The sequence below is a fragment of the Malaya genurostris genome, chromosome 2, assembly GCF_030247185.1.
Source record: "Malaya genurostris strain Urasoe2022 chromosome 2, Malgen_1.1, whole genome shotgun sequence".
In the NCBI taxonomy this organism is placed as follows: domain Eukaryota; kingdom Metazoa; phylum Arthropoda; class Insecta; order Diptera; family Culicidae; genus Malaya; species Malaya genurostris.
In genome coordinates this window covers 82,776,169-82,799,283 of record NC_080571.1, presented here as the reverse complement: position 1 = coordinate 82,799,283, position 23,115 = coordinate 82,776,169, and the positions used below count along the sequence as shown (strand labels likewise).

Sequence of the window (23,115 nt, the reverse complement as noted above, 5' to 3'; positions counted from 1 at the left end):
ACAGATGCAGGTTCTTGAAGCTTGAATGAGGCCGAAACATTATTGTTGAACATACCAAACCCTGTCGCTTCTTCCATTCGCGATCCGTCCGTGTAAAACATTTTCTCAGAGTTAATATGCCTGAACTTACTTGAAAATATTTTTGGGATTTCCATAGAGCGTAGGTGGTCCGGGATTCCACGCACTTCGCGCTGCATGGATGTGTCGAAAAATAAAGTTGAGTCAGGTACATTTAGGAGGCTGACACGGATAGGAATATATCTTGAAGGGTTGATTTCCTGTGACATATGGTTAAAATATACTGTCATGAATTTTGTTTGAGATCGAAGCTCGACTAGTCGTTCGAAATTATTAATTACCATGGGATTCAGCACATCACATCTTATTAGCAGGCGTGATGAAAGCTCCCAAAATCGATCTTTTAATGGAAGAACTCCCGCCAGAACTTCAAGACTCATTGTATGTGTCGAATGCATGCAGCCTAAAGCAATTCGCAAACAACGGTACTGAATTCGCTCAAGTTTGATAATATGAGAATTTGCAGCGGAACGAAAACAAACGCATCCATATTCCATCACTGAAAGTATCGTTGTCTGATACAATTTTATTAGATCTTGCGGATGAGCACCCCACCAAGACCCTGTTATTGTTCGAAGAAAATTTACTCTTTGTTGGCATTTCGTTATCAGATACCTAATGTGTCCTCCCCACGTGCATTTGGAATCAAACCACACCCCGAGGTATTTGAAAGTCAAAACCTGTTCGATTATTCTTCCCATCATATGAAGCTGAAGTTGCGCGGGATCATGCTTTTTTGAAAAGACGACCAGCTCTGTTTTCTCCGCAGAGAATTCGATACCAAGATGAACAGCCCAAACGGACAATTTATCTAAGGTATCTTGCAATGGTTTTTGCAGATCAATAGCTTTGGATCCAGTAACTGAAACCACGCCATCATCTGCCAATTGTCTTAGTGTACATGGGGTTACTAGACAGCTGTCAATGTCATTCACGTAAAAATTATAGAGGAGCGGACTGAGGCATGAGCCTTGCGGGAGACCCATGTAGCTAATTCTGATTGTTGCCAAATCGCCATGTGAAAAATGCATGCGTTTCTCTGACAAAAGGTTGTGCAAATAATTATTTATAACCGCTGGGAGTCCATGTTGGTGGAGCTTGTCTGAAAGAACATCAATGGAAACTGAATCAAATGCTCCTTTAATGTCTAAAAATACAGATGCCATTTGTTGCTTTTGAGCGAAGGCAATTTGGATGTCAGACGAAAGTAATGCAAGGCAATCATTCGTCCCTTTATTTCTACGGAAGCCAAACTGAGTATCTGACAACAAACCGTTCGTCTCGACCCAAGTGTCGAGACGTCGTAGAATAATTTTTTCGAACAATTTTCTGATGCAGGACAACATCGCAATGGGTCTATATGAGTTGTGATTGGAAGCTGGTTTCCCCGGCTTTTGAATGGCGATAACTTTCACTTGTCTCCAGTCAGGTGGAACAATATTTTGCTCAAGAAACTTGTTGAACAATTCCAACAAACGTCTTTTTGCGAGGTCGGGCAGATTCTTCACCAAGTTGAATTTAATTCTGTCCAATCCAGGAGCGTTATTGTTACAAGACATGAGTGCTATGGAAAATTCCATCATTGAAAAGGGGCTATCAATGGAATCATCATTTGAAGAAGACTCCCTAACAATGCTATGCGTAGGAACGGAATCTGGACAAACTTTCCTCGCAAAATCAAATATCCATCGATTCGAGTACTCCTCACTCTCATTTCCTACGTTACGATTCCTCATTCGTCTGGCCGTATTCCAAAGAGTGCTCATTGAGGTTTCTCTTGACAAACCTTCCACAAAATGTCTCCAATAGCTGCATTTCTTAACCCGAAGTATGTTCTTGTACTTGGTTTCTAAAACCAAGAATTTTTCAAAATTCTGAGGAGTTCCTCCTCCTCGTTTTAAAAACGTCTTGAAAGCATTTTGTTTCGCGTGTTTAGCATCTGAGCACTCTTTGTCCCACCAAGGATTTGGAGGTCTTCTGTTAGACGATGGACCAAGAAATCGTTTGGTTTGGGCTTGTTCTGCGGCCTCCAGAATCGAACAAACGAGGAAGTCATATTCTTCAAGTGGGGAAAGCTCTTCCATTGAAGTTAAGACACTTGAAATATTACTTTGGTATTTAATCCAGTCAATATTTTTTGTCAAATCATATGGAATATTAACTGAATTAGCAATGCCTTTGTTACTGCTAATTGAGATGATGATTGGTAAATGATCGCTACCATGTAAATCAGGAAATACTTTCCAGGTGCAATCTAGTCGAATTGAAGTCGAACAAAGAGATAAATCTAATGCACTTGGACGTGCAGGAGGTCTTGGGATCCGTGTCATGCTACCCATATTTAGTACCGTCATGCTAAAATTGTCGCAAATATTATATATTAGAGATGATCTGCTATCATTGTAAACGGAACCCCACATCATTCCGTGCGAATTGAAATCTCCTAAAATCAAACGTGGAGCAGGAAGGGCTTCGACAATTTCATTAAGCTGTCGTTGTCCAACTTGAGCTCTTGGAGGAATATATACCGAAGCAATGCAAATGTCCTTTCCTTTAATGTTTATTTGACAAGCAACAACTTCTATACTAGAAGTCGAAGGAATGTTTAATCTATAAAAGGAATAACATTTCTTAATTCCTAAAAGCACTCCACCATACGGGGAGTCTCTGTCGAGACGTATAATGTTAAAGTCATTAAAATTTAAGGCTATGTTTGATGTAAGCCATGTTTCGCACAAAGCAAATACATCACATTTTTGACTATGCAACAAAACTTTAAATGAATCAAGTTTTGGCATGATGCTTCGACAATTCCACTGCAGGACAGTGATTGAATCATTTGCGGCGGATGATAAATTATCCATCAAATGATACAAAACCTGAAAGAGCTGGCCATTGAGCTGATAACTGTTTCAAAAAAGTTCTAGCTATTGGAAGGAATGCTGTTATGATGGTCTTTAGAGGTTCAGAAATATTGAATGCAGCGAAAATCCATTCTACAATTTCCGAAAATTTCAGTAATCCTGTTGGTGAATGTGAAATGGAGCCCACTGGATTATTGTCTTTTCTTGAGCTAGTTCCTGGATTGGTTTGTGAATTTGACAAACCAGGAGGCACAGTTTTTGGTTTTAAATTTGGCTTTTTAGCTTTAACACGGGGATCTTTTTTTGAAGGTATAATTTTAGGTGTCTTTTTTGGTATTTTGTGGTTTGTTAATCTCCTCTTAACAGACCCTTGAGGAGTGACAAACGAGGTATCTTCACTATTTCCGTCAGAGTCAGATTCCTCTGGCTCCGCAAGATTTGAAAAACCGTTTTCGGTTTCCAAAGGGGAGACATGTATGACCGTTTTGAGCATTTCTGCATATGTGCGCTTAGACCGTGCTTTTAAAGAAAGCTTCATTTTGTCTTTACGCAGCTTAAATGCAGCGCACACTGAAAGATCATCATGAGGGCTTTCCCCACAATAAACACATTTTTCAACATCTTTATCGCAAAGATTATCCTTATGAGGCCCTTGACATTTGATACATTTGGACTTATTACTACAGTAAGTAGCTGTATGTCCGAATTTTTTACAGTTCGTGCAATTCATAACATGCGGTACGAAAAGCCGAACAGGAAGACGAATTTTATCGATATAGACATGGCTAGGCAATGCAGATCCGGCAAATGTTACGCGAAACGAATCTGAGGGACGATAAGACTTTTTTCCATCGACAATAGATGCTGAGTACAATTGTTTGCACTCGAGTATCTTAACTCCCTCAAGCATGGAGTTTTTAAAACGGCCAACTCCATTTTTAAGTAAATCATCTGCTGTCAGACTTGCTTCAGTCACAACACCGTCAATTTCTACCTCCTTCGATGGAATGTAAACTCGATATTCAATAGCAAATAATTTACAGGTTACAATATCGTTTGCCTGTTTCAAGTCGTTAACTACAACTCGAATTTTATCTCTATTAACCTTACAGATTTCTTTAACTTCAGAGAAATGTGATGTCAAATCCTTTGTAATTTGCATCAAGTTTAAAATCTTTTCTTTTTTTCGAAGATAGACTATCCATGGCCCAGTGGTACCCTGTGGATAATGTTTAGCCCTCGGAGTATTTAAACTTTTACTAGTATCCGGAATCGGATTCGGATGATCTTCCATGAGATCATCCATTACATTAAATTTTTTTTGTAAATTAATAATACCAAAATAAAAACTTATGTTTAGTAAAATTTCAGATATAAGAAATAAAAAATAAATTAAATTAAATCTACCTTGTAGCTGATGTCTCTGTTCCTTTATCGTGAAGAACGACGTGAAGCTCTTCCAACGATTTCCAATTGGCAGTCTTTTGCTGTTTCCAATTGGCAGTCTTCTGTCGTTTACTGCTATCTCAGTTGCTCTGCCGTCGTTGTGAACACCACTGCACTTGCTGTACCTGACCCCAGGTACAGTGCTTTTGCTCTTGGTGGCGATCAAATGCGATGCTTGCAGTGTAGCACCTCGCGATATATGCCGTCTCTTTTGATCCTACGCAGCGTACAAATTCTGGTACCTGGTAGATCAGCACTGGGTTGCTTTAGCACCTCTGTGCCTTTGCACCCCTTCGTCTTCGCACCTTTATGCGATGGCACCTCTGTGACTCGTCACTTCTATGCTCTCGCACCTCTGTGTCTCTACACCTCTGTGCGTATGAACGGGATGGCCTTCGTTGCTAGCTTTCCAGTCGGGAAACGCCCCGAATATTGCGTTTGCTATGGGCAGTTTAACTACCTGAAGCTTAGAATTGTCTCGGTAGCAGCCGTTAACTCACGAGCCAGTACAATCGAAACACAACCTCTTCGCTTGAATGGTTTTTACTGAATGACAGGTCGCAGTTACAGGATTTCATCTTTTCGTGATTTCTATTATTAAATTTTTTCAATGTTTCGAATATGGTTGTTCTTTTTCACTAAACTAATATTTATTCTTAATTTCTTCATAAAATTCTGTACCTATTTCGCGCAGCTTCTAAGTTCTAAATGGCATAATTCCTGTTGTTGTTTTCCATTTCGTTTCTCGTCGTTCAGGATTGTGATTGGAATAACGAAATCCTTTAAAATTACAATGTTTATGATGTAGATGAATCTACCTTACTGCTTTTGCGACATGTTGAATAAATAAAAGGGAAAATACTAGACATTACTAATTATCTCCCTCTTGACAACAGATAGTATATCTTTAATTAGGTTTCGTGTTAGACTCCAAACTGTTACAAGAAAATCCATTTATTTTTTCTCAATGGCCGACTTGGCCCTTTTTAACTTGATATTGATTCGAAAGCGGAGTCTAAAATACATTTTCATCGCGCTATACGTTCATATTTGTGGAGGGGTTGGAGTTCACTAGGAGATTGATAGTACCTATTATCTTCCTCCGGACAGTACCAGCCTAGATGCCGTGTGAAATACGGCGGAAAAAAATGAGCCAAGAATAGATCCACTGGGTTCTTGCATCCATGTTCTAAAAGGCGACAATTGCAGGAGTTTCTTTTTCCTTTCAGTTATCAGATGTTTTTCAATGTTTCACATCTGAATACTCCATTTTACTAAATTATCTCTTCATTCAACTTATCAATTTCCGGTTAGCTTCGGAGAAAGTATGTTTTCTTCTTCCTAAATTGAATGATAAAAATCAACTATTGTGCAAATCCATTAACATTACGAAGTTAATAACAGAGATAACATACATCGGCATATTTCATAAATAGTAAAAAATACTTGTTTGTTTGATAAAATAATATTTTTTTCTCGGTAGCCGGCTGAAGAATGAAGCGGAAATAATAAACAATCAAGTCGCGCGTGAAATCTGTTGACCTTTGTCTGGTGATTTGAAATGATTTTGCAAAAACGTTTTTGAATGTGTCACTACAATGAATCAACTATTTTGTCTAAATCCTATTCACTCGTTTATTTTTTAGCAAATAATTCCATTTAGAAAAATTAGGGAAGTATTTATTCGTTACGCGATAGTACTTCAAATTGTTTTTTTAGTTTTCACGAAGAAGAACTGTGAATCACGACTTCCCGGATCTTTAGTGTCGGATATTGTTGAAACATTCACTCGGGAAGTCAGTGAGTTTAGTGGTGCATCCGAGCATCTTGAACCAAAACATACCGGCTCGCGAGCGAATGCAATCATCAATGTTGCAAATATTCTTCGTGTAACTAATTCATTCACGCTTCCTCGCTGTGATTATACCAAATACAAATAATAATACCCCTAAGTCCCATACAAACGAACCGACAATGTTTGGTTCACAGCCTGAACAAGTAAGCCTAGCAAATTACTCCCTTTCATTGCGATAGTTTGAAAATGTGGAAGAAGATCGTTTCTGGCAACGCTTTATGCTAGTTGCTACGGCGCAAAACAAGTTTATTTGTTCATGTTTTCCGTTGCTGTATTGCAACAAATTCAAAGGTATACTCCAGCTAATCGATGGATGAAGAATAGCGATATATTTTGGCAGTGATGGGACTTTATTTCATAAACGGGCCTTGGTGTGGAACATGGGTACGATTCGTATACGAACCACGGAAACAGCGATTAGCGCTCTACACGATAAAATAAAAGTTAAAAGAGAAACAAATGCAAGCTGTGTATGCGTTTTCCCAATAGTCACTCATCTATGCGTGACCCAGACAAATTGATTATATCCCGAACGGAGGCAGACACAGCAGTTTTTCTCTCACGATGGATAAACTTATTAATTGAATTATTTTCTATTAGTATTATGACGTAAAGATTCCCCGCATTCAGCAGATGTTGGAAAAATTCCTACTCCTCTCACGGGAGTGATTTGCAATGAGAAGAACGGATGGCTACCATAACGATTCGGCGAACAGTGCCGAGACATTCTAACATATAATACTGAGCAATTTCCGAAAAGCCAAGGAGCAAATTTCTGAAAAGCCAAGGTGGACAAAAAACAAAATCCGATATGGAATAATTGCAATTATACTGCAAATAAAAATATTATTTTTGAATATTAGTTGTTGTATTCCTAGAAATTAATCGATTTAAAAAAATTTAGAACGTCAACAAATGATTTACAATATTAGATTACAGTATCAAATCTAAACTTGATCAGTTTTTTGGAATTATCAACCTTTTTTCATCATATCGAAACTGTTTCCATCAGGATGAATTCAAATCGGCTTCACGTGTTTGTCCACTTCCACAAGCAAATATCAGTACTCATTAATGCTCTTGATTAAACCGGTGATTTCAAATCCTTCCTCATTCTTGACCGTGACTAGTTTATCTTGATGAAGCCAGTATCTAAAGTAGAGTACATACAAACAATGCAAATCCTCGCATCGAACTTAATTAAAAAGTCCTTCAACTTCAGAATTTGCGTCAGAATTTGTTCATATCTCAAATGTGGAAGATTTGTACCCATTCTCGAATTGAAATCACGAATCAGATCATCCAAGTAAACTGTCGGAGTCGAATTGCTAAGATGACTGTGACTTAATAATACAGCCACCAATTTTCGTTACCTCATTCGCATATATATCAATCGGTCATTTCCAACCGATCATATCCCGGTACACTTTCATGAATAGCCTTAAATATGGCGATCGCAACCAAATGTTGAGCTAGCGGCAACCAAAACAGACTAGACAGTGGAACATGCAGTTGGATTGAGAACATTCCATATCACTTTGGAGACCGATTCCGTTGGTCTGCCGGCGAGGAATGACGAATCCGTGAGTCAGCCTAGCATTTGAACGATTTCCATTGAACTGCTAACTACGGGTAAATAAAGTGATAATATGCCTGTGATAATGTGTACGTTTTGAGATTATTGTAATAGTCACTTGCAGAAAAATCAATAGGCATTTGATTCTTATAAATTGGTTTCAAAACGGATGTGGATATTATTGGAGACAATGATTCGCTTGAGAATTACATAACCATTCTGCCCGTTTTAAGAACATTGCTAGCGTCTGATTAATCTGTGCTAGGAAATCAGTTTTGCATTTGTCGGTTCCCATGATAGTTTTTCTTAAGTAACATTTCAGTGTGTTTCCAAAAGTGCTCTCCAAAACTGATCTATAGGTAAATAAACTGTTAAACCCTGCAAGTAACAGAACGTTAATAATGGGAATGCATACAATTAAAATTCTCACCATATCTCATACACAACAACATAGTTCAAGCGACGACACGACCAGGCACTCCGAAGAAAAATTGGAATAAAATGTGTCTGTGAGTGATTTTCCGTCAGTTACGACAAATATAGCGACCCCTTGATAATGATAAAATTAATATTTTTAGGCAACACTGTTCTGGTTGCTATGCGTTATTTGTCAAGAAACCGCAATTATAGAAATAAACAAACAAATAGGAAAAGTATCCCGATCCATTGTCAGTATCCACGAAAATGCAGTCATGTATTTCCAAATCTGTTGCAACACAAAACGAAACTGAATTTTCAATCATGTATATTTGCTAATAATCAAGTAAAATTACTGTTTCTAGAACTCGAAAAAATGGTGGAGCAGGATGTTTATTTCGTCTATTATGCATTCAATTAAGACCAAAAATATTATATCGTAACACTAGAAGAACCCTCACAGAAGTTTAAATCAATGGAAAAAGAACGATAATGAAATTCTTGCGTTCTGTGATGTCGATTTGAAACACCATTATTAAATTTAAGCTATTTTCAAAGATCCTTTATACATTGAGTCAGTAACGAAAAAATGCATTTATTTATGTTATTTCTCTGCTAAATCATGCTAAAAAACTTGATTGTTATTCATGAAGATTTTTATTGAAGAGGCGTTTCAAGTCTTCTCAAGAGAATTTTACAAGAATTATCCAGATGTCATACTAAAACTATTCTAGGGTTAGCAAAAGTCATAAAACAAAAGTTTGTCTCAATGGCGTGAAAAAATAGTAATACTGACGATACGATCTGCTTATAGGAAAGTCTTAGTCGCATAATTTGAACATATTATGAAAACTATGTAATAGTTACAATACATTATTGAATGTTTCTAATGAAGATGGTGTGAGATGCCGATGTAGTTGATTGGTAACTGCTATGCTATCAAATTTCCGGTGCATACAATTACTGGTAGTGCAAATAAAATGATATATATCGGTATCGCAAAAACATAGCGCTTCACTTAACTTTTAAGGGCCGACTCTTGTTCTTAGGTACAGTGGTAAAATGCGCGACTCGGTTCGGTTCGATTCGGAGTTAGTTTTGTTTATCTACATAAACATGCCTTTGAACAACAGTATCCAAGGTATCTGTTATTCGAAATCAATAATTTATCAAATCGAGTTGCCAGTTTTAACAAATTTTCGAGCAATTTCGTTTTGACATTTCGAGTTACTGAGGGGTAGTCAGATTTGCGATACAGTTTTAATAGACGAGTGGCAGGTCGTGTCGTCGGTTCAAGTTTATTTTTCACTACAATAAACAGTAACTATGGTGAACTTGTTCTTGCCCTTCAGTGTTGCTAGTTTTATAGAAAACTCGTTAAAGTACATTGTCACTCTGACAGTGTACCATGACAGTGTACCGCACGATGCAAAATGTGTCCTTGAAAATTTGTCGAAGTATTCCGTATTATAATTTGTATTTGATTATACTGCTTTCGAATATACCAGTCTCGAACAACGTTGAACTATTCACTGCTCGAAAGAGAGAAGGGTGCAAAATGATTAAGCAATAATCTTAGAGAACCCGAATATACTAATACATTCTTCGCTGCTGGTATACATCGTGCATTTTCGTTTTATACATTCGTTTGTCATTCGTTCATTTATTTTATTCTTCGAGTTGGATCGAATAGCGTCACGGCGAAGATCGTTGGTTTCCATTCTTCGCGAAGCATTCTTCATGTAATAAATTCATCATATCTCGTTGGGTAGCAGCAATGGGAGAATGCTGGAATATTGTTCATTACATACACATAAGACTATGGTAATAGTGCGGGGGGAAACATCTTAATTTGCATGTTTCAAAGACAGCATGAACGATCATCGCGAATTAGGTTTGGCGATGATTGCTGTATGAATATTCGTTCGATATTCGCGTTAAGTCATTCGGGGGTATGTCCAATGCGAATAACAACTGCAAGGAATAGATATTCGTGCGAGTAACGAAGCAGCGTCGGCTTCGTTCGCGCCCGAATATACGGACAAGTTCGAATACCAGAACGATTATCGAACAAAGGCGAACGAAAGCGAGCGATGATCATTGACATTCGTTGTATTTTTGATATTCGAGCAACATTGCCAATCATTACTGAAATTTAATTTGAATCTAAGTTTGTGGAAATTGATCACGCTTCATTTGAGGAAAGTGAGTAAGTAATCAACAAGGAAGGGCCGGGGGATTTCTGTCTGATACTGCACGGAACGACCGAAATTAGCTCTGCGCCTAATTCGTATTACTGTTTTTGAATTAGTTGATTCTAACAACAAAATTTCCAAAATAACTATAAAATTAGTTAAAATGTAGAATTTACTGTGCTGAAAAAAACTCTTATTTTTAGAGAATGTGTTTAGTTGGCGAATATTCTGGACACAAACCAGCAATATTTCAATCCAACACGAAATTCTCATTGACAACTAATTTCGTTATTAAAATCAGAAACTTTGATTCTATTTATCTATCACCGTCATTACTGAAGGACAGCAGTGTCAAAGCAAAACAATCCATTAAAAAGCTAAAAGGGACAGTCTTGTTGAAACTGCTCGCAAATTGTTTAGATGTTTTTCGCATGTGTTACGTAAACTGTTAGTGGAAAGTGTATTTATTCAGAATTTGTGCGCACTTGAAGCGATTGTGCGTAATAATGTTTTTACGCGGAACAGTGATGTGAATTTCGAATGTTTCACTCTAATTGTGATGAAGGTTTTTTGTATCTTCAAACCTTCCGAGCTGCGCCGTCCGGTGTACTATTTGTATTCGGTTTTTGTTTTCCGAGTGCTCAAAGTTTTCAGTGAGAATGAAGAAACAGTGATTTAGAAGAAAAAAAATTCAAAAAGATGTTTACGTTTCGTTTATGTCTTTTTCTCCAACACAACATCGTATTTATACCTGCCAATATAGAAAAGACAACCGCGTCTGAATTTTTTTCGGCAGTAGTGTGCCATCTAGTGGCTAGTAGTCATTAAGGTGTTACCGTTTCGGTGACAGGGCGCCATATAGCTGCAGATTGCAGAAGCCAATTCAACCATTCATATTGGTTGAAAACAACATTATATTTCTTTAATTCAACTAAAAAATTAGTTGACTGGATATGAAGTGTGCCTTAGCTAAGAAATGACAGTACGTTTAATTTGTGAATTCAACTAAAAAAAATAGTCATTTCAACAAATATTTTATTATTATTAAGGGAATGAGAATAAAAAATCTAAATCAGCAAAAGTAAGATTTTTTTAGTTGTCTCAAAAAATAACTAACTAAAATCAGCAAATCAACTAAATTTTTCGCGAAAATGCTGATTTCGGTCGTTCCGTGTGGTAAAGATATTGGGGTCGATTCCTGATGTGATCAAGGATCTTCCCGGGTTGGACATTATCTTGATTGACCCTGGATAGTAAATGCGAAATAATTGAATGTTGTTTTGTGGTCAATCGTTCTTTTGAAGAAGAATCTATACCTGCTAGATTAATCAAATCGTTTTTTAGTTTACTGATTAAGATATGTGCTAGAATATTAATTATTGCGAAATTCAACTCTGCTTCAGAACAGTTTTCACAGAACTCTATTTGGATATAATGAGCCGATTGCTGCATGTATTCGAACGTTTACTTCTGTGGAAAATCATTTCGAGCTTGGAGAATCATCTAGTAACTTTGTTAGGAAAATTAAAAGATCTGTTGAACTTTGACTATATATATTTACAATCTTTGTTTTGATGTTAAGCATCGCTGAGAAATCGAAGTAAGTTCTTCTTTTGAAGTTTTTCTTCACTACCTTTGGTGCTTCCGGAACAGGAAATGGGGAACTATGGGTGCCGAATGAAGTTTATATGTATGTATGTATGTTTGAAGCCACCATCAGTTCAAGGCATTACCAGTGTATGCGGGTAGACTTACAGTAGATCCGAATTTGATTATCAGATAGCTTTCATATAATTGCTGTTAAGAAAACCAACATGTGTTTTGAGGACCCGGCGTCTTCCAGCAAGAACATCCGGCCATATAATAAAGAATTTCGCTATACCAGCTTGAACCCGCCTGATGGTTTGTTTGTTGGAAGGGTGCGTCTTATTTATTTCAGACCTTCAGGGAAAAACACAAAGCTTCCCCCACGTGACTCAGGTTGGCAATCCACTCCATCATCCAGTCATTCACTTGTAAGATACTCTGATGCGCTCCCTGCCCCTCCTCGTTGCCGATATACTTGAGCATAATACAATATAATATAATATAATATAAATTTATATAAAAAAATATAATACAGCACAATATAATATAATATAATTCATTAAACATAACACAATATATCATCATATAATATGAGATAACATAATTTAATGCAATACAGTATACTACCAAGCTAGTACAAACTTTTTTAAAAGGTTGTGTAAAGCATACAAGTGAAAATCCGTTAAAAATCACCGTTGCACACGACTTTTCACGTATGAATGTCTGTTGGATATCTGTTCTCTGTGATATAACATAATATTATATAATGCTATGTAATAATATATAACATAATATAACATATTATGATATTTATTTCCTCTTCACAGATAGTCTGAACGCAATTGAAGCCATTCGTTCAAACACTGCTGGCGAAATGAACCGTTTTTCTTGGGCAAAATAAAACAGTTTCTGAACGACATATTGAACAATAATTATCTAATCACAATAGCCTGGGTCGCGGCTCATTGCTCCTTTTCTAATTTTGGGATAGAGATGATCTGGGTCGGTGGATGCACTCAATTTTTTCTAAAATATCGTCCCAGTTCGCGACATTCTTGCTTGTCGTGACCGTCCTTACATGAAACTTCTTTATATTTTTTTTGGTTTTGATTATAGAGGTTTTATCCATAATGTTATTCGCCTCTACGAGTCAGAAAAACTTTCTGACTCTATGTACGGGGTTGGGAATCGAGCCCAGGTAGGCTGCGTGAAATGCATCGACTAACCCATCACGCTATACCCGTCCCCTTCTTTATCATTTCATTAAGACCATTGTAGTTCCAATTTAATTTTTATTTTATTTTTTTCGGTATTTTAACGATATCAAACTAACTAGAGATTATAAGAGGAGAAAGAATATGAAATCATAGAGCCATAGTACTCAAGGAAGAGCAAGGATGTGAAGAATAAAGTGCGGAAAAGTGAGACGTGACAAGGGTCATTTAAGTAAGCAGAAGGCTTCTCGTATCTAAACTTTTACCTTCTACCAGAGGAGTCGAACTTAGGCATCTTAAAGATACGAGTCATCCGAGTCTCTGATATGTCAGAAAGTAAAGGCAAAGGTCGTTTGCCATTTACTGTCCGAACCGGTTCAGGAATGAAATCTATCCTCAATATACTCTCAGAAATTGCAATAAAAGTTGAGCGTTTGTTCAGTAAAATGAGAAAAAACATGTCAACTCCTGTATGTCTTATATGCAAAGTACCCGCATATCAGTCCTATTCAGTGCAAATTTCAATAATTTCACTTGTTGTATAACCGAAATGTCATGATACCATGATTTAGCATTTTATTTTATGTTAAACTTCTTCCTCTTCCATGAGTTCAGCCAATAACCAGCTATCTTAAATTGAATAAAAATGATGAACTTAAACAAACAAACCTGAAATGGTTATAAGATAATGTACTAAATAAATGTTTTTTTTTTATTAAATGGAATTTATAATAGCAAATCACTTGATAAAAACAGTTTTTACATAAACTAATGAATTCCAACATACTAATATTATATTCGAAATCTATTAGGACTATTGTCAAATTCATCAGAGCAAGTATTGAATACGTGACACATACTCGAGAACGGTTCATTAAAGCCGTAGTTAGTTCTAGCACGATGAATTCTGAGAAAGCGAATTACGCCGATGAATGTCAAAACTTTGCGGTTGTAGGAGATCTGCACAATCAGTTCGAGATTGGATTAAGTCCGCGACGAAAACAGCTTTTAGTGTATCTCGGCGGACAGATAGCAAATAAGGACTGTCCTAGAAAGTATGGACGAAACCAAAAACCGCTGCCATTTCGCAATGGTTCAGAATCTGACAATTTTTAATGGCTGCATCCTGTTGTTTACACTCTTCTCTAACCACTTGTGCAGTTGTTTATTCGTTTTCATTAGTTTGTTTCGAAATGCGTGGACTTTCAGCAGAACAACGTCGAAAAATTGTGTACAAATGGTGCACAGAACGCGGACTGTCACTGAGAATGATAGCAAAAATGGAAGGAGTAAGTGAAAAAGCCGTGCGAAATGCAATCAGGAAGTTCGGTGAGGATAACACCTTTGAGGATGAACCGAAAACGGGTCGAAAAAAAGGGCCTGCTAACCCTCAGTTGGATAAACGTATACTGAAGGCGTTCGAGCAAAAGAAGGAGGTTTCAGCCACATCCCGGGCCGAAAAAGTGGGCACTTCGAAGTCAAATGTTCTTCGTGCCAAAGAACGTTTGAATCTTCGAACCTATAAGAAGCAGAAATAACCAAAACGTAGTCCGAAACAAGAAGCATCGATCAGGTCGAGGGTTCGAAAGCTGTACAATACGATTCTTGCTGGAAATTTGAACTGCATAATTATGGACGACGAAACCTACGTGAAACTCGATTACAAATCCTTGCCGGGACCACAATATGCAAGAAGGGCAAGTGTGGAACCAGTCCGAGACATCTATTGAAGTCGAAACATTTGGTAAGAAAGCTATGGTCTGGCAATCAATTTGTAGCTGCGGTAAGATTTCGAAACCCTTCATCACCACTGCTTCAATGAACAGCGAAATATACATCAAGGAATGTTTATGTCAACACGATCGAATGCTTTGCTGAAATCTATATAAAGAGCTTCAATGTGATTTCCCTTATTCATAGTGGAACGTCCTTTGAAAAATGTATGTTGCATGTGAGTAATTATATCTAAACTATCGCTTCAAAGAGCTTCGGAATGCAAGAAAGAATGGCAATCCCCCGATAGTTGCATATGTCTGCTTTTTTCCCATTTTTGAAAATTGGTAAAAGGAAAGCATTTTCCACGTATCTGAAAAAACTTCAAACTGAAGCGAGTTATTAAAAAGCCAGAACAAAGAGTTTGCAAGATCTAATGCTAAAATTTACATGAATATGGGTGGAATCCCCTCAGCTCCGGCTTTTTTAGAGACATCCAATTTGTTAGGGGGATCTGTTATGTCTAGCACTTTCTTTTAATATAAAAGATATTTTATTCAGGCCTATTTGCGTACAAGCTTTACGTGGCCGATTTAGCTGAGTTTTTAGATAAAAATTTTTTTGTATTGGATCTCGTTGTCCCCCTTTTTCTAGGGGGAGAGGAGCTTCCATTTTCCTCCTGCGAGGATTGAGGGGCAGTTCGTTCGTGGTTCGTCTCGTGGTTCGTGGCCGTGGTATTGTTGTCGATTTCGTTGCTAGCTGCTGTACATTGTTTGCAGTTGCTGGTTGGTTGGATGGTAAGCTGTTAATTGCAGTTGGTGTACTTTGTTCTATAGGGGTTACGTTGGTGGTTTCGTTGAAGGGGATCATTCCCTGTTGTTGGTGACTGTCACAGGTGTACTGGGGTTGCTTGGGGTTGGTGTAAAGGAAGCACCGTTGTCCTTTGGTATAGTTGTCTCCTTGTCCGGTTTATCACATGGCTTACCGTAGTGAACAGCTTTTTGACAATATTGACATGTGGCCATCTGATTGTCATAGGTAACAAGTGATTTGCACGGTATTCTTGTATCCTGACCGAATGTCACATAAGAAGGTATAGGCCTCCTCAAGCGCATGCGTAACAAACGTACGCTATTTAGAATACCGGGGGAAAAAAATCTTCCACTTTTCTTTTTCGATAGAGAGAATCTCTCCGTATTGGGTCGTTGGGGGAGTTGCCCGAATATAAAGATCGGGGACGCATGAGGGTAGATCATGCACACGCACTTCTATAGCGCTATCTTTCATATATACTGGAATGTTGTACTTGATATTTTCATGCTCCACATAGTGCACATTATTATTGTCTTTAGCGAATTGAATTGCATCCAACTCTTTATAGAACTGGATATAAACAACATTATTGGTCTTATTGCATTGAAGTAAATTCGCACGTTTAATGTCAAGATGCATTTGCTCCTTAAGCAAACCTTCAAGTTCTCGTATCGAAGGTCGAATTTTGCACTGTCTGAAGTCAACAACAATTGTATTCTTTCGTACCGGCGGTAGCTTTTGTTCGTTTGATTCACTTATTTTCGAGATCTATTGTTCACTACACAATACTGTACTTGGTTTCTTCTGTCCCCAACGTAAGCGGTTTTGTTTTATCGACTGACTTGGATGAGATGTAAGCCCGAACTGATGTCTAGCACTTTGATCTGGTTTACATTAATATCTTCAGTAAACTCTGGAAAGGAATTAAAATATTCACGACCATCTTCAAAAAGCTTCGTGTAGATTTGTTGAAAAATTTTAACGAAAAGAGTACAAGTTTCTTGTGAGTTATTATCAATGTTTTCCTGTAGATGAATTCTTGACGGAAAGTTTTCTGATTTCAATTTGTTTCTAACATAACTACAGATTTTTTTGTGCAAGATTTTATTTGCCCATACTTGCATAACAGTCCCATATCGATTTTCGTCAATTTTGAGTTAGGTTCAGGAATGAAATCTATCCTCAATATACTCTCAGAAATTGCAATAAAAGTTGAGCGTTTGTTCAGTAAAATGAGAAAAAACATATCAACTCCTGTATGTCTTATATGCAAAGTACCCGCATATCAGTCCTATTCAGTGCAAATTTCAATAATTTCACTTGTTGTATAACCGAAATGTCATGATACCATGATTTAGCATTAGGTAGCACAATAAATCAAAAAATCGGAAACACAATTTTGATCGTCGTTTTCTTCGACATACCGATTTTCCATGTGGGACTGATATGCAAGTACGGGCAGTCATGTCCTGTTCCTGTACAGTTCGTCACTGTACCTGTACAGAACAGTACCGAAATGATTGTACGGAAATCACGTGTGGTACTGACTATTAGAAAGTACGCGATTGTCATCATTTCTGCCAACCAATTACTGCAAAACTCGAATATTGAAATATTTAAATTAAATCTCACAATTCGAGAGACATAGGTTTCCTCTAGCCAGCAGATTTACAATCGGCTGAGAAATTACTCGTGAGTGCTGCATCGGCCCACTTTGATAAAACAATGCGTATCTCCCGCGCTTTGCTTTGCATGACCTGCCTGTAATTATATCTCTAGCTAGTTAAATAAATCAATCGTTAACTAGGAATTGGTATTAAGTCATATCTTTTTTTTATGATTTGATATACCGAAAAGTAGAAAAGATCAACATTCTGCAATTGCTGAACATTTTTTCCCGTCAAATTTCTGCCGGACGAATGAAGCGCTTGAGGTGGCAACCCTACACGTGAATGATACGCTTTGCAACAGGTGCCTTTCCACCAGGTAGTTTTGTTTCACATTTCTTCAGCAGGTCAACGAGCAGCGAGTTTCTGTCCCCTTCGGAACTTTTTTTCTACGTTTTCAAAGTGCTTGGTAGCAATTGCTGTTGCTGATGTTGTTAAGCGTGGGAAGGTGCACCGGACTAGAACGGGGCGCACTATCAGCCATTCCACGGTTGCCGTTCGGTGCTGATGGTGTGGTAGCAAGGAATATTTTTTGATCCATTCCCCGAGCGGGAGGCAACCGACCGTTGCGGAGTTGATAATGAATGGAAAATTATGTGCATTTTTTTCTCCCTCCCTGTGGGCCCTGTGACCCGCCAGAACCAGTTTGAGATCAGTCGTCAACGTCGATTTCGGTCTTTTAATAAATACCGAGCTTTAACTGTCATTAGCGGGGTCTCACAATTTCAGAAGACTTCTCGCTCACAGCGTTTTAATTCTCGAACGGAAGATCAGGCCTTTATTCATCAAGGAATTTATGGCTTTGCAAATAGAATCACAGGACACAGGCTTTGCTGTCGGATGATAAACGTTGCAAACTGTAATTACAAAGTTGCAGTGAACAAATAAATCATCTCTTCACGTATGTTCTCCACCCTTTCGGCGGTCGCAGTGAAAAGGGCCGGCTAAAGATGATGATACATTGTGTTGTGTTGTATATTTCGATTATTGCAAATCATCCCATCGTATGCCATCAGTACATACCGGAGACCATATCCACATGCGCGGACTTCAATTCAGTCAAGACCCACTGGGAGGCAGTAGCAAGAGAAAAGTGCCTTCTTCTACTTGCACTGAATTAGGATGATGTAATTTATGTGTGAGAAAGTCTAGAAATTATACAATCATCTGCATTGTTCTCGGTTTTCTGCCCGATGGCAGCGAGGCCAATAACACCGACCGACCGACCGACCGACGGAACAACTTGACGAGAAAGTTTGAAAGACCTACCAAGCACCGGACCACTTCTTCGGCTAGGTTTGACCTTTTCTTGAGATTGTGATTACACGTGCTTTGAACCAACCACAACAAAACTTAACTTTGTCCGAGACTGGATGCACGTGAGAAGGCAGACGTTGAATCACTAGCTAATCGATATAATCATCATCTTTAAACTCCAAGAATTATTTTACCCAAGAACTTTCTTGTAGTATTAAAATATAACTTTGTGTTTTCAGCCTAGAGTTAGATAAATGGAACTTCCACGATGATGAACTTACTTAGTTGCTAATCGTTACGATAGTTTATCTACGTAATAATCTCATTCACTGCAGTGTTTTGTGGCAACAATTTGGTTCATCTCGGCCGTCAATTTTATCTGACTTCTGCAACTATTTTTTCTATGTCATCACGCGCTGTGGTCTGACCTAAACATTTCGTACGGTCGTTGGTGGATGGTAGATATTCATTTATTCCGTGGAATGAGAACTGGAAGCCATGATTTGTCGTGGATTTATTTAAAGTTTACGTTTAAAACTCGAGCTTCGAATTGGTGGTAGCGCTTTAGGTTAAGTGTATTCAGAAAACAAGAGAATGCGCGCGATAAACAAATATTCCTCATAATGCTTTCAAAGATTTTCGTGCAAAACAAAAAATACTGTTTCCCCCTTGGTCGCTGAATACTTTTATCATCTTATTCCAAAATACTTTTCATTGCATCTTGAATAGAAACTTGAAAATTTTTTTATGAACTTTCTTAATCTATAAATTAAATTGAGAAAACCTTCCATTTGAATCATATTTTTGGGTACCTTCCGGGATTTTAGGGTTATTTGGTTATCAACTATCAAAAACTGCAAACCTGTCAAACCCGAAGAATTAAGGTGAAATTGAATCGGAAGTCGGATCTGATAGAAAGGAAATAAAAAGTTTTTATGCGGAAATTTAATACCTTTCATTTAAATCTTAGATGAAGGAAATCGGTTGGCAAAAATGAGTGACATTATTTTCATTTTTTTTACTTTCTCATGTACAAAGGCTACGCAATCCCTATGACTTCTGAATTGAGGTCATAGACACAGAAAAAAACCTGTAGTGGTGTAATGATGCCTTTCTCATTTTCATTTTCTCCTGTATGTTACAGCAGAAATTCTCCAAAATACTACAATTCAAAAAAGTTTATAAAATAGTTTTGAAGATTTCTGTTGCATATGATCTAAAATTTATTTACGATTCTCTATGAAGATTTAAATTTTGGAAAAAAATGTACACCCCAAAAAAATTTGAATTTTACAGGTGATTTAATCCCTCATACGATGTAATTCATAAAGACCTACAGGGTCCGGCACTCGAAGTGTAACCAATTAAAAAGGCCATAAATTCAGTTTGGAAAATTACTTTTACTTAATTCAAAGTACAAAATGTGTAAAAATAATACAAAATTCAGAATCAATTCACTTTTGCTCGATATGACCACCTTTTGCCTTGACTTGATGACTTGAGAGAGCGAAGGAGTTGCTTCGTTTGCCCGAATGTGACTTGCAGGTATTTTGGCCCACTCGCGGACATTAACTTTTTTCAGCGCCTCGAGACTGGTGTATCTTTTAGTTCGGACTTTGCTCTCCAAAATGGCCCAAAGAGAATAATCCATTGGATTCGCATCTGGTGAATTCGAGAGCCATTGTGTGGACGTGATGAAGTTCGGAACGTTGTTTTTCAGTCATTCTTGGTTCACTCGAGCTTTGTGAGACGGTGCCGAGTCCTGCTGAAACGTCCATGGTCTGCCACCGAAATGTTTGTCTGCCCACGGCTTCAAAGCAACCTCCAGAATACTTTCCCGATAATATGTCGCATTTACCTTGACGCCAGGCTCGATGAAAACGATTGGAGAGCGCCCATCTGCGGTTGCAGCGGCCCAAACCATTATCTGTTGCGGGTGCTGCCTCCTGGTGGCCAATCGAAGACTCAAATTCTCGTATGAACGGTCGGTCAAGTAAACCCTATCGTTTTGAGAGTTTACGAATTGCTCAATTGGAAAAATTTTCTCGTCAGAAAATACAATGTTCGGAAATTGACCGCTTTCGGCCAAACGAAGCAACTCCTTCGCTCTCTCAAGTCATCAAGTCAAGGCAAAAGGTGGTCATATCGAGCAAAAGTGAATTGATTCTGAATTTTGTATTATTTTTACACATTTTGTACTTTGAATTATATGAAAGTAATTTTCCAAACTGAATTTATGGCCTTTTTAATTGGTTACACTTCGAGTGCCGGACCCTGTAATATGACAAATGACGGAAAATTTCTTTGGTAATGACTTAATGTTAGATGAGCTTGAACTTTACTGGTTTCGACTGTAACTTGCGTTCTGCTAGCAGGTGTGACTGTATGAATTTAAATGCACCTTTTACCAGCCAAGCAGATGCATGCTTCTGTGGCTCAGTCGATTAACAGACGTACTTGCGATCCAATGATTGTCGGTTCAAGTCACGGCAGTTGCTATCAGTATTCTTTTTTTTTAATTTCAATGAATTACATGTCATGGAGTTATAGACACAATATTAAATGTTCTTCCACGTAAATTTGCGTGAACTGCGACGCTCCATTTATGTGCATCTAATAAGATGTAAAATCACAGGGTTTTTTTTAAGTGTGTAGCTCATGAAAAAAAATGTTTGAAACTGACATTTTTACACTAAGCACTCTACCTCCAGAAGCAGGGGTTTAAGCCGAATGAAAATTGGAAATTCTTATGGAATCTTAGGACCTTTCATTTGAATCTAAGTTTGTCAAAATCGGTTCAGTAATTTTCGAGAAAAGTGAATGATATTATTTTCACATATTTGATGCATATCACCCTGTAATTCCGGAACCAGAAATCGGATTAAAATGAAAGTTCGTTGCTTTGTATGGGTAAGTAAGGACCTTCATTTGAATATAAATTTGTGAAAACCGGTTTAGCCATCTCCGAGAAAGTGAGTGACATAATTTTAACATTTTTAATGCATAATTTCCACAATTTTGGTGCATATCACCCTGCAATTCCGGAACCGGAAGTTTGATCCAAATGGAATTGTGGAACTTTGTATGAGATCATAAGACCATTAATTTGAATCTAAGTTAGTGAAAATCGGTTGTGTCGTCTCAGAGAAAAGTGCGTGACATTATTTTCACAATTTTGGTGCATATCATCTTGTAGTTCCGGAACCGGAAGTCGGATCCAAATGAAATTCAGAAACTTTGTATGGGGCCATCTCCAAGAAAAGCAGGTGACAATATTTGTCACACACACACACACACACACACACACACACACACACACAGAGACATTTGCTCAGTTCGTCGAGCTGAGTCGAATGGTATATGACATTGTAGTCTACATTTGCTTGACGAAATAAATAAATAAATAAATAAATTCAAAAGTCGGTTTTTGCAGTGTTTGTATAGCCTTTCTATATGAGAAAGGCAAAAATTATGAATTTTACAGGTAACATAATTCTACAAACGATACAATTCATATCTACTTAACTTGTCGAATGACGCAATATTCCATTCGTACAGAATTTCACAGGCTCCGAATATAATTTGCACTCGACTTCCAAGTGCCGCTGTATGTATTTATAAGTATCAATTATTCTTTAAGCAGATATGTGTTTTTGTAGCTCAGTCGATTAAATGGCGGGCGTTGTAAGGAGTGTATCGAAAATAAGCTATCCACAATTTTTTCTTTCAAATTATGATAGAAAACGATATTTTATTCAAACTAAACGAGGTTAAACTTGAGCATAATGAAAACCGGATGAAATTTAAGTTATTCCCTTTCGAACTTTTGATCAAGCGCTCTTCATAAGGTTCCGGACAAGTGTGGCATCGCATTTTTTGGACGCTTGAGGCCAATTTTTTTAACTTCTGCATGTTCCCAGCTGCCTTACCAGTCTTCTTCAAGACCCTCTTCACGATTGGCCAGTAACATTCTATGGGTCGAAGCTGATGGCAATTTGGTGGATTGATATTTTTCTCAAAGAAATTTATACCCTATTCCGCAAGCCAATTGAGAGTGGTTTTGGCATACTGAGCCGACGCTAAATCCGGTCAAAACAGTGCAGGTGTGCTATGCTTCTTTTATAAAAGCAGCAAACTCTTCTGGAGACACTAAGATCGATAGATTTCTGAATTTATAGTTCCGGTAGTGTAAAAAATGGCTGACTTCAAACCATAAGAACGTATTGCTTGCCATACCAGTACCTTTCGACCGAATTTCTTCACTCGAATCGACCTGTCCGCATCGCTCACATCCTCCCCAACGACGACAGTAAAGTATTGTGGACCTGAATGGGTTTTTGAGTCCTCCTTTACATAAGTCTCATCGTCCATCAAAACGCATGTATCTGGACACTGCAAAAGACGCGAATACAATTTCCGGGCCCTTGTTGCTA

At 37.8% G+C, this 23,115-nt stretch overlaps 1 protein-coding gene and 1 long non-coding RNA gene across 6 annotated transcripts in view; one reads left to right on the top strand and one right to left on the bottom strand.

Annotated features, from left to right (window-relative positions):
* LOC131428323 (uncharacterized) overlaps positions 1–23,115 on the top strand; it is a 374,248-nt gene that overhangs the window by 45,219 nt on the left and 305,914 nt on the right. The window lies entirely within an intron of this gene.
* LOC131428326 (uncharacterized) lies at positions 7,154–8,592 on the bottom strand. The gene is made up of 3 exons (XR_009229364.1): positions 8,250–8,592; positions 7,938–8,197; positions 7,154–7,869 (listed from the first exon to the last, which is right to left on the bottom strand). It is a non-coding gene; the product is annotated as an uncharacterized LOC131428326 (long non-coding RNA).